This window comes from Lactuca serriola, chromosome 6 (assembly GCF_051521515.1).
Source record: "Lactuca serriola cultivar US96UC23 chromosome 6, Lser_US96UC23_V15, whole genome shotgun sequence".
NCBI classification, from domain to species: Eukaryota; Viridiplantae; Streptophyta; class Magnoliopsida; order Asterales; family Asteraceae; genus Lactuca; species Lactuca serriola.
Genome location: NC_136413.1, coordinates 15,916,233 through 15,927,175, shown reverse-complemented (window position 1 = coordinate 15,927,175; position 10,943 = coordinate 15,916,233). Strand labels below are relative to the sequence as shown.

At 36.9% G+C, this 10,943-nt stretch overlaps 1 pseudogene; it reads right to left on the bottom strand.

Annotated features, from left to right (window-relative positions):
* Positions 1 to 806: 806 nt before the first annotated feature.
* On the bottom strand, positions 807 to 1,559 carry LOC145059536 (secreted RxLR effector protein 161 pseudogene; annotated as a pseudogene).
* Positions 1,560 to 10,943: the final 9,384 nt, after the last annotated feature.

The window sequence follows — 10,943 nt, the reverse complement described above, 5'->3', positions numbered from 1 at the left end:
GTTCTACTAACGAGTTGTTGTAAGCAGACTCAACAGCAAACCATACGGAGCGACCAGTAGATAAACCAATGATCTCAGCACTAGCTTCTTTAGTTAAAGAAGCATGAAGGATAATCACAACCCTCTGATCAACTAACATCCATGAAGAAAAGAGGGGATTGAAAATAGATTTCTCACCTTGGACAATTATAGGTTTTGGAGTGGCAGATGAACCATCAATGCGGGAAATTAGGTTTTGATAGAGAACAGGGGAAGCATCTGATTCTTACAGGAAAGGTAATTAGAGGAAGTAAGCCTGATAGCAATCATGTGGATAAGGGTGTTTATTGGAAGGGTGGCATCGCCTGACGAAGAGGACATGGGATCGCTGGAAAAAAGTAGATGTAAAAGGTAGGAGAGAAAGTGATTAGACAAAGGGATGAGAGAGGGATCGAGGGGGATAATGTTGGAGATTTATACTAAAGCTGGAACCAGGGACAGGAAAGTAACCTGTGCAGGGGACAAAAATAGAGATAGGGGCAATACTGGAAAGTTTGGTCTATTTTGGTAATCTGGACAAAACAGGGGTGTGCCAAAGCTTGAAAGGCTTTTCTTTATTATCTTGAAATTGAAAGGAAAGTGATGTATCAATCACGTACACAGCTAAGCTATTTAAACAAAAAAATTAGCATGAAAATAGGAACTAACTGAACTAGCTAAAGACCAGGTAACCAATACCATGTGCCTTTTGATTTATTCCTCCTATCACAACGTGCATACTAAATAAAAGATTACTGAATTACCCTTCTCATTCTAACATTCTCCCCCTAATTCAGAATCTTTACTCCAATCAAGTCTCTCATTTCTTCATACTTTACCCTTGCCATTGAATTTGTAAGGATATCTGCTCTCTGTTTTGTCCCACACACATGACTGACCACAATTTCCCCATCCTCTACACATTCTCTTATAAAGTGATACCTTATGTTGATGTGTTTGCTACGCCCATGGAAAACTGGATTTTTCATTAAGTCAAGAGCTGACTTATTTTCCATAAACAAGTCAATTGGGGGTACCTGTTGTCCAATGATTTCAGCAAGGAGTCTGCGAAGCCATATGCCTTGACAGGCTGCCTGAGTTGCAGCCATAAATTCTGCTTCACAGGATGACAAAGCCACACTCCTTTGCTTTTGTGATGCCCATGTCACTAGGTTTCCATTCATGTAGAATGCTATTCCTCCTGTACTCTTCCCATCTTCCATGTCCTTTCCAAAATCACTATCAGAATATCCAGTGAGGCTGACCTGCTTCTCTCCTTTGGTATATTTCAATCCATAGTTTGAGGTACCTTTGATATATCTAAGAATTGCTTTCACGGCTTGGAGGTGTTTGACAGTTGGTCTTTCCAAGAAACGACTAACTACACCAACTGAAAATGAGAGATCAGGTCGTGTGTGTGTGAGGTACCTGAGTGCACCAACTATGCTTCTATACTCTGTGGGATCCACTTGTTCCCCTTCTTCATCTTTAAGCAATTTTAACTTGTGTTCCATGGGGGTTCTAGTTGCATTGCACTCCATCATGCGCGTCTTGTTCAAGATGTTCTTAGCGTATGCCTCTTGCTTCAAAGTGATTCAGTCTCATCTTGGTTGACCTCAATTCCCAGATAATAATTCAATAGTCCAAGGTCACTCATTTCAAACTTAGCCTTCATTTCACCTTTGAATTCCTTCACATCTCTGGGACAACTACCTGTGACTAGCAAGTCATCCACGTATACTCCCACTATTAGAGTGTTGCCCATCTTCTTTCTTGTATACACAGAGTATTCTTGACAGCACCTTGTGAACCCGAGGCTTTTTAAGTACTTATCTAGACATGCATTCCAAGCTCTGGGAGCTTGTTTTAGTCCATACAGGGCCTTTGAGAGCTTGTATATCTTGCCTTCTTCTCCCTTTTTCTCGAAGCCTTCAGGTTGCATCACATACACTTCTTCATTCAACCTTCCATTTACGAAGGCCGATTTCACATCTAGGTGATGCACCCGCCATCCACTTGATCCTGTAAGAACTAAGATTACACATACTATTTCGATTCTGGCCACTGGAGCGAACACTTCCTCATAGTCAATGCCATGTTTCTGTACGTATCCCTTTGCTACAATTCTCGCCTTGTACTTTGCGATTCTCCCATCTGGTTCTCTTTTTACCTTGTAAACCCATTTTAGACCAATTGCTTTTCGCCCTTTTGGAAGATCAACCAAGGTCCAGGTCTTATTTCTTTCAATTGATGCCAACTCTTCCCTCATTGCACTGACCCACTCGGTTCTAATCTTCGCCTCTTGATATGAGTTCGGTTCTCCCTCGTTGCGAATCATCATCAGCTCTTCGGGAGGCAGTTGTATTTCATCAGTATTCTCGTATAGTTTTGTAAGTAGTCGATACCTTTTCGGAGCGCCACCTCATGTAGAGCTTGAGGCGGTGTTTGGAGACGTATTTGGAGATGCAGCTTGAGTCGTATGAACTGGGGTTGTAGGTGAAACGGGCTGAACACTTTGTGGGCTGCCGGGTAGTGTACTAAGTGGGCTTCCTTGTGGTGGGTCACTTTCGCTCCGATCATTATAATTAGTTGACCCGCTTGACCCAAAACCATATTGAGGAGTGTATGGATCCGGATCGCTATCATCATCTTGAACTGCGTCGTCTCTGACTTCAGTCTCACCCAAGTCGTCGAAATCAATTCCTTCCACTGTGAAGGTCATTCCTGGAATTACTTTAATCTTGGCTTTCTCCCCCCAATTCCAGGTTTGATCTTCTTCGAACACCACATCCCTACTGACATATATCGATCCCGTATCGGGATCCAACAACCTGTGAGCTTTCGATCCTTTTTCTGTTCCCAAATATACTACCCTCTTGCTTTTGTCATCTAGTTTCTTTAAGTAATTCTTGGCTATCTTCATATGCGCGATACAGCCAAAGACTCGAAGGTGACCGACATTCGGCTTCCTTCTGGTCTACATTTCATACGGTGTGGATTCCTTGAGGGCTTTTGAACTCAGACGATTCAGAATGTACACAGCGTGGCTCACCGCTTCTCCCCATAACACATGAGGTACTTTCATCGTTTTTAAACAACTTCTTGCCATTTCCAACACCGTTCGATTCCTTCTCTCCACAACCCCGTTCTGTTGTGGGGAGTAGGGTGAGGTATAATGGCGGTTGATTCCGGTCTCTTCACAATACTTGGTGAATTGATTTGAGAGAAATTCTCCTCCCCGATCTGTTCTAAACATCTTCAGTTTCTCTCCTGTTTCTACTTCAACTGTTGTTCTAAAACTCTTGAAAGTCTGAAACGCCTCATTTTTTGTTTTTAGCAGGTATACCCACATTACCCTGCTGTAATCGTCCACCAAAAGCAAAAAATACATGTTCCCAGCTGGTGTTGGTGGTGAGACCGAACCACACAGATCTCCATGTACGAGTTCTAACTTTCTCTTTGCCCTGAAGTTTGTACACGTAGGGAATGGGAACCTTGTTTGCTTCCCCATGAGACATCCTTCACAGGGTTTAGATGGGATCCCCATCTTGGGAATTCCCTCAATCAAACTTCTATCAGCCATCAATTTTAAGGAGGTAAAATTGACATGTCCTAACCTTGTGTGCCATAGCCATGTTGGGTCTTTAATCTCAGCAACTAAACATCTTGTATTAACTTCTTCAAGCTCTATTTTGTAGAGACGATTTATAGACTTCTGCACCTTCATTAGCAATCTCCCAGCTTTATCATGGACCCACAAGAATGGCTCTTTTATCTTGATTTCATCTCCTCCTTCAAACAACTGCCCAAGACTGATAATGTTGCTGCAGAGATCTGGTATGTAGTACACCTCTTCCAGTCTTCTTATTTTACCATTCTTACATTGAAAATCTATTGACCCTTTACCCTTGATTCAGACCCTGGATTCATCTCCAAATTTAACATAACCTTGTATTTCTTTGTTCAGGTTATGGAACTTTCCTTCATCACCGGTCATATGATTACTTGCCCCTGTATCAAGGTACCATATCCTTGATTGACTTGACACTTCACCATTTGTTTTTAATTTCGGATGCACATTCTCTTCATTTAAGAACACCTCACCCTTTTCTTGTCTGTTTTCCAGGGACATCAGCAGAAGAGCAGGTTCGTTGTCTTCTTGTATGAGGTGGTTCTCATGGGCCCTTTCTTTTCTTGGGTTTGTGCATTCAGCTGCATAATGCCCAAGCTCCTGGCAGTTGTAGCACTGAATGTTGCTCTTATCTTTACTTCTAGATGCCCCATTGTTGCCTTCTCGTGAGCCTCCTCTTCCACGACCCCCACGGCCTCTACCTCTTCCTCTGCCTCTGCCTCGTCCTCGTGAGCCGCCAAACCCTCCTCTTTGCGTCTTGGATTTGGAGTCTCCTTCAATTTTCTTCTTGTTTCTCTCTGACCATTCTTGGTGTGTCAAAAGGAGTTTTCGATCATCACTTTCGGTATGGCCTTTTATTCTTTCTTCATGTGCTTTCAACCTTCCAATTACTTCCTCCTCTGTCATTTCTTCTAGATTTCCAAATTGTTCCAGGGTTGAGGCTAATTGCAGGAATTTGGTTGATACCACCCTAAGCAGTTTCTTCACCATATAGGCTTCATCTACTGTATCACCCAGGGTGCGCATTGAACTCACAATATTATCTACCTTTGCAGCAAACTCATCCACTCCTTCCGATTCTTTCATGGTGAGTGACTCAAACTCAGCCTTTAGAGTTTGTATTCTTGCAGTTCTTACCCTATCTGCCCCTACAAATCTTGTTTTTAAAGCCTCCCATGTCTCTTTAGCTGTTTTCTTTTCTACTAATGACATCAACAAATCTTCTGGTATCCCCTGGTAAATTGCTGCTAACGCCATCTTATCTTTCTTTGTGTCAACAGCTGTGTTTGCAGTTCTGGGCTCCACCGCCTCCCATACACCATGAGCCTGCATAAACACCTTCATTTTGATTGCCCAGGCTCCATAGTTCGTCTTTGACAGCTTGGGATAGTGCAGAGTGATCTAACTATCTTTCTCGCCATTAGCACTGGATCCTGTCATTTCTTCTTGGGATTGGTACTTAGGCATATACCAGGATTTGCTCTGATACCAAGTGTTGGAGCTTTATACTAAAGCTGAAACCAGGGACAGGAAAGTAGCCTGTGCAGGGGACAAAAATAGAGATAGGGGCAATACTGGAAAGTTTGGTCTATTTTGGTAATCTGGACAAAACAGGGGTGTGCCAAAGCTTGAAAGGCTTTTCTTTATTATCTTGAAATTGAAAGGAAAGTGATGTATCAATCACGTACACAACTAAGCTATTTAAACAAAAAAATTAGCATGAAAATAGGAACTAACTGAACTAGCTAAAGACCAGGTAACCAATACCATGTGCCTTTTGATTTATTTCTCCTATCACAACGTGCATACTAAATAAAAGATTACTGAATTAACCTTCTCATTCTAACAGATAAGAGCAGTCAAATACGTTTGGTCTCTGATACCATGTATCCGTTTAACGAACAGGATACCCCAGATGGTGGTGATTGATTACATAAACAGAAAAGGAATTTACAAAAGAGGTACCTCAAGAATGATATAAATACAAACTTAGTACACAAGCTATAACAAAATATATCATGATACACTAATACACATCAAAATATATATACGTATTTTCCAAATTAATAAATTCCAAACTTAAAACGCTTTATCAGAATATTTAACAAAATATGTAATACATTATTTTATCACTCGTCTAGATTTAATAAATAAAAAGTTATATAAATAATTTCGAACAAAAAAAACATATTTGATAATTATTAGTCAGAAAAAGGATTTCCAATTTATAACTTCCTCATACAAAATTAGATTTAGACGATTTTTATATTTCTAGAATTAGGAAGACGTGTACTTTTGGAAAATAATAATACATTTGATGTATGTCACGTTCACATGTGACGTTCATTAACTTAATTAGACTATTGTGATATTATATTCCATGACAAAACAGTGTTTTTGAAAGGCAAAACCATTCACTCTGTGAAACTGCAAGGACAATATTATCATTTGCAAATCTTCCATTGTTTTTTGGACTGAAGCAATCGGAGCTGCATGCTTTACTCCAAATTGTTTGTAAATTTATAAACAATTTTTAATCACTCCTTATGAAATTCTGAATAATTGCAATCAAATGTAAAATTATTTTATGTTTTTTGTTCCATATATTTTAAGTTTAATTCAAAGGAACATCACAACAAGTTTTATGTCAAAGTAAATGAAGCAACATTCTTGAGTTATTCTATTACACCGAAATCGTACAGAGTGTTGAACACGAAATAAAAGAAGATTGAGGAAAGCTATTATGTTATGTTTTATTACAATGTTATCAAATAATTCTAGAAAAATGATGTTCAATATGAAAATATCTTTCCCTCGTCATACTTAAAGATATTTCTTCTCATGTCGTTATATGATGATTTTCTAAATTGATTTGATGAACTAGAAAAAGAGATTCCTTCTAAATCAAATGCTAGAGATAATCAAGAAGATGGGATTTTGAAATTAGTTTATGATGTCATAGCAAATGTTGAAGTTCATGTAGAAGAAGATATTCCTGCAACAGTTAATTCACTAAATGCATTTGTTGGAGGGGAGTGTAGAATCCACTAAAGATCAATTCAATGAGGATGTGTCTACTTCATCTGTGAATCAAATAAAGATACTCATTTTTAAGGGGATAATATTTTTAACAATGATTGTTTCCGGGGGAAATTTTAACTAACAATGATCATTTTCAAGGGATGAGTCTTCATTTAATGCTCATGTTTAGGGGAAACATCGGAAAATAAAGATATTGATGATCATTCAAAAATTGAAGAAGTTAATTCTGAAATCATTCCTGAATATGATTTGAATCATCATCTATTAACGAACTGGACAAATGGTATTTTGGAACAAGATTCAAAGATTAATTCCATCACCTCCACATGCATTTGTAGTTGGTCTAAAATGTGTATTTCGAAACAAGATGGATAAAGAAAGAAATGTTGTGAGAAAAAAAACACATCTTGTAGTTAAAGGGCATTGTCAGGCAGAAGGCATATACTACGAAGAGACGTTTTCCCCTGTTGTGAGATTAAAGCTAGTTCACATTTTTCTAGCATATTCCGCTCACAAGAACTTTGAAGTCTTCCAAATGGATGTGAAGTGTGCACTTCTCAATGGCGAACTTGAAGAAACTGTTTATGTCGAACAACCACTAGGTTTCTTTAATGTAAAATATCCATATCATTGCTATATTTTACATAAAGTTGTATATGGACTTAAGAAAACTCCTCGTGGAAGGTATGCAAATCTTACTCACGTTCTTGAACAATCTAAGTTTAAACAAGGTTTTGTAGACCCCACTTTTTTCGCAGGCCCAGGGGTGGCACTACTTCACTACACTACGTATGACCGGGAAGGTCATCGGGTTCTCTACTACTATAAAATTGGTCACATGAAGGGTTACACCTATATTCAAATTAATACTCTAAGACTAAGGTCTAAGCTAACATCCCGAAGCAAATACGTATCTATTACTAATGGAAGTTTGCACCACTACTACTGTTAACAGGCATAACTTTTCTTCATCTATGTTACTCACATGAGATTTATTACTGTACATTTATAACTGAAGGTTTTCAATGATAATGCTTACACACAAATCAAAGGATTCAACTTACAAAGTACTTTTCTGGAAAATATAGGACTTTCTAGGGGTTTCTACTACTTTTAAACATAAATTTCAGTTTTTAATCTATAAGTTTAAAAATACTTTTCTAACAAAGACACTAAATTCTTATGAACTCACCAGCTTTATGCTGATACTCATTTTCAAAATAACTTGTATCCTCAGGTCAAAGATAGACAGGTACAGGTGCAGCCTTTTGGAGAAGATGGAGCATACAAGACCCATCTCTTACTTTTGATATACTTTTGGTGTCTCTTGAAACTTTGCAGAACACGCTTGTAATTAAACTCACTATGTAAATGAAATGGTTGTTGTCTCTTGTTTTTAATATTATACAATTGTTATGATACTGTACATGACGTCCTCCACCCCAGAACGTATTCCGCCGTTATTGGTTTTGGGGTGTGACAGATGCAACCCTTCGTACTTGTTTTTTTTATTTCTCTTCTTATTTTTTTTACTGTTCATGTGCGATGTTTGGCGAAGCGACACACCTCATCGTATTTGATTTCTTTTTCATAGTTTAACTGTTTCTATTACTATGCATATGCGATGACATGCGAGCCATCGTAGCTCATCATATTTTGATAATTTTGGTTTTCATATAATTTTGAAAAATACAAAAAGATTTTGCATTTCTTAAAGTTTTGAAAAATGCACAAGTATTTTCTAGTTCTTTAAAAAAAATTCAGAAAAATCAAAAATATTTTTGTACAAACTTTTAATTTCAAGGAATAGACGGTGAACACTTGTTGTTCTAGTATGAAACTATCGAATTGAGGGAAACTTATGTTTCATGATGCCATTGATTAGTTAAGTATCCCTAGAAGCATGTTGCAACATGTTGTCCAAAGCCTCATAGATTCTTTGTTTGAGAAGCCGTAATGAAATTTCTTAATTCTGAGAATTTCTTCCCAGTAGGTTGTATTAACAGAAATCATCATGCTATATTTCTCTATTCATGTTTGGAGTTTTGAGATGACTACTTGATAACCATTTACCATAGAGGTACTATTATTTTTCTTAACCAATCTTGAAACCAATGACGTCTCAGATTTGTAGCAACTTGAACATAAGTTTCATAATTTCTAAACCAGTATGAAATGATGGTGAATGTTTTACAAACTCTAGCATGAAACTAAGAACTGACAGATGAAATAATTTATTTTTCAATATACCAACTTCATTCCATCAATTTTTTCGTTTGTATCTTACTCATATTTTACATAACACCCTTGCGGTTTCGGGTCTATACCAACTTGAAACATGCGGTATTATAAAATTCTATGTGATGATTGTCCTACTTTCAGCATGTGTAATATGATGCACCACTAACCTTACCTATTTTCCAAAATCTCAATTCTTTAGCTAAATCACACACATCACTTGAGGTCTATAAGGTTTCAGGTATAAAACAACTTGAGCGACGACTTCGCACAGACTGGACCTATGATTATATATCATCTTCACCATGGTATATATGAGGTTCATGTCAACACCTACTTCTTTCTAAAATCTTCTCTTGCATATTTCACACACTTTCACTTGGAATCCTTAACATCTCGATTCAAACCAACTTGAACCAAGATTTCATAAATTCTAGTTTCTGATTCTAATTAATCTATCCATGATGGGATGAAACTCTACTTTACATTGGTTTCGGTAAATTTGTTAAGATAATTGTTATCATAATTCCAATTCACTCTATTTTAATATTTCAAAATTAATGGGTGGGTTAATGATTATAAACTGCTGCAAATTGAAATGGCGCGTTTTCTAAGTAAATATGATGTTATCAACCGTCATTATTCGCTTTAATTTTTATGTATGAAGAGACTATCATTAATTGTATAAGAAGGCGGATTTCTCTCTCATCGATTCAACCTCAAAAAGAGCCGCTTGGGTTTCAAACGCAATAAATACCCAAACTGTTCTGTAATTTTTTTCCTTTATGCTCATCAACCATTCAAAGAAATTTAGAGTTTTTCCAAGAAATTATTAGATTCTCTCAGTTCTTCTTTAAAATCAACATCGAATGGCTACTTCTGCTCATCATATTTCTCTCATGGATCAAACAGCTCTATCCATTTCTCTCTGTGTGAAACCTAATTAGAACATGATTGATGATTTTGATCCTACAATTTATAATCTCTCGATTCAACCCTCGATTGATTCTATTTCACTGTCTGCTTTGATTTTGGCATACTCAAATTCAAATTACATCAAGAAAAGTAAAGAGATTAGTTTTGATGTTCAAGGACATCACACGACAATTACAAAGACAAACTTCTGTAAGTTATTAGCGTTAACTCCTACTGCTAATTCAGTGAATCTTGATTTGGTCCCTTCAACAAGTATTCTTATGGCTTATCATCTTTTGACATACCATAAATCATGTTGTCCACCTGTTTCAAATGCTTTATTCACTGTTCTTTTAAAGTTTTTTATGAGAGAGCTACTGGTTATGATAATGCGAGGAAGCATTTTCACACTTTCACACTTTGCTCTATGGATTATTTGTTTGTGAAAACATTGATTTTGGGCATATTCTTTGGGCTCAACTTGTGCAAAATCCAACCTCTGAGTCGAAGGATTCTGAAATATCTTGTGCATGATTTTGGTCGGTTTTAGTGAAGCCAACTCTTTATCACCACAAATGACTGATGTTATTATGGCTGATATTTAGAAGACGAATATATATATATATATATATATATATATATATATATATATATATATATATATATATATATATATATATATATATATTCGTAACTTCAGATTGCATGAATTTTCATTTTTCTTGATCGTTTCCTGAAGTAATGTTGGCAAGGCTTCTGTTAGAGAGTGAGATTAATCAAATTTAGAGGAAAATTACTTCATTCATAGAAAGGCCCATTCCACCTTCTTTACAAACAGTTCTACATGTTGGTGATGCTCCAAAAAAAGGTTGGAATAAAGAGGAAAGCTAATGTTATAGAAGAGGTTGTTCCTGCAAAATTCAAATCGAAAAAGAAGCAAAAATCCAAGAAGTTAACTACAGTTTTAGTTAAGGAGGAGTCGGATGGTGACAAAATAGGCAATTTTTATGTTACTGATGATTTTTCCGATTGGTGATGATACTAGGAATACAACTAAGATTCCAAAGAAAACATTGGAACAAGTTATTCAGACTGAAAC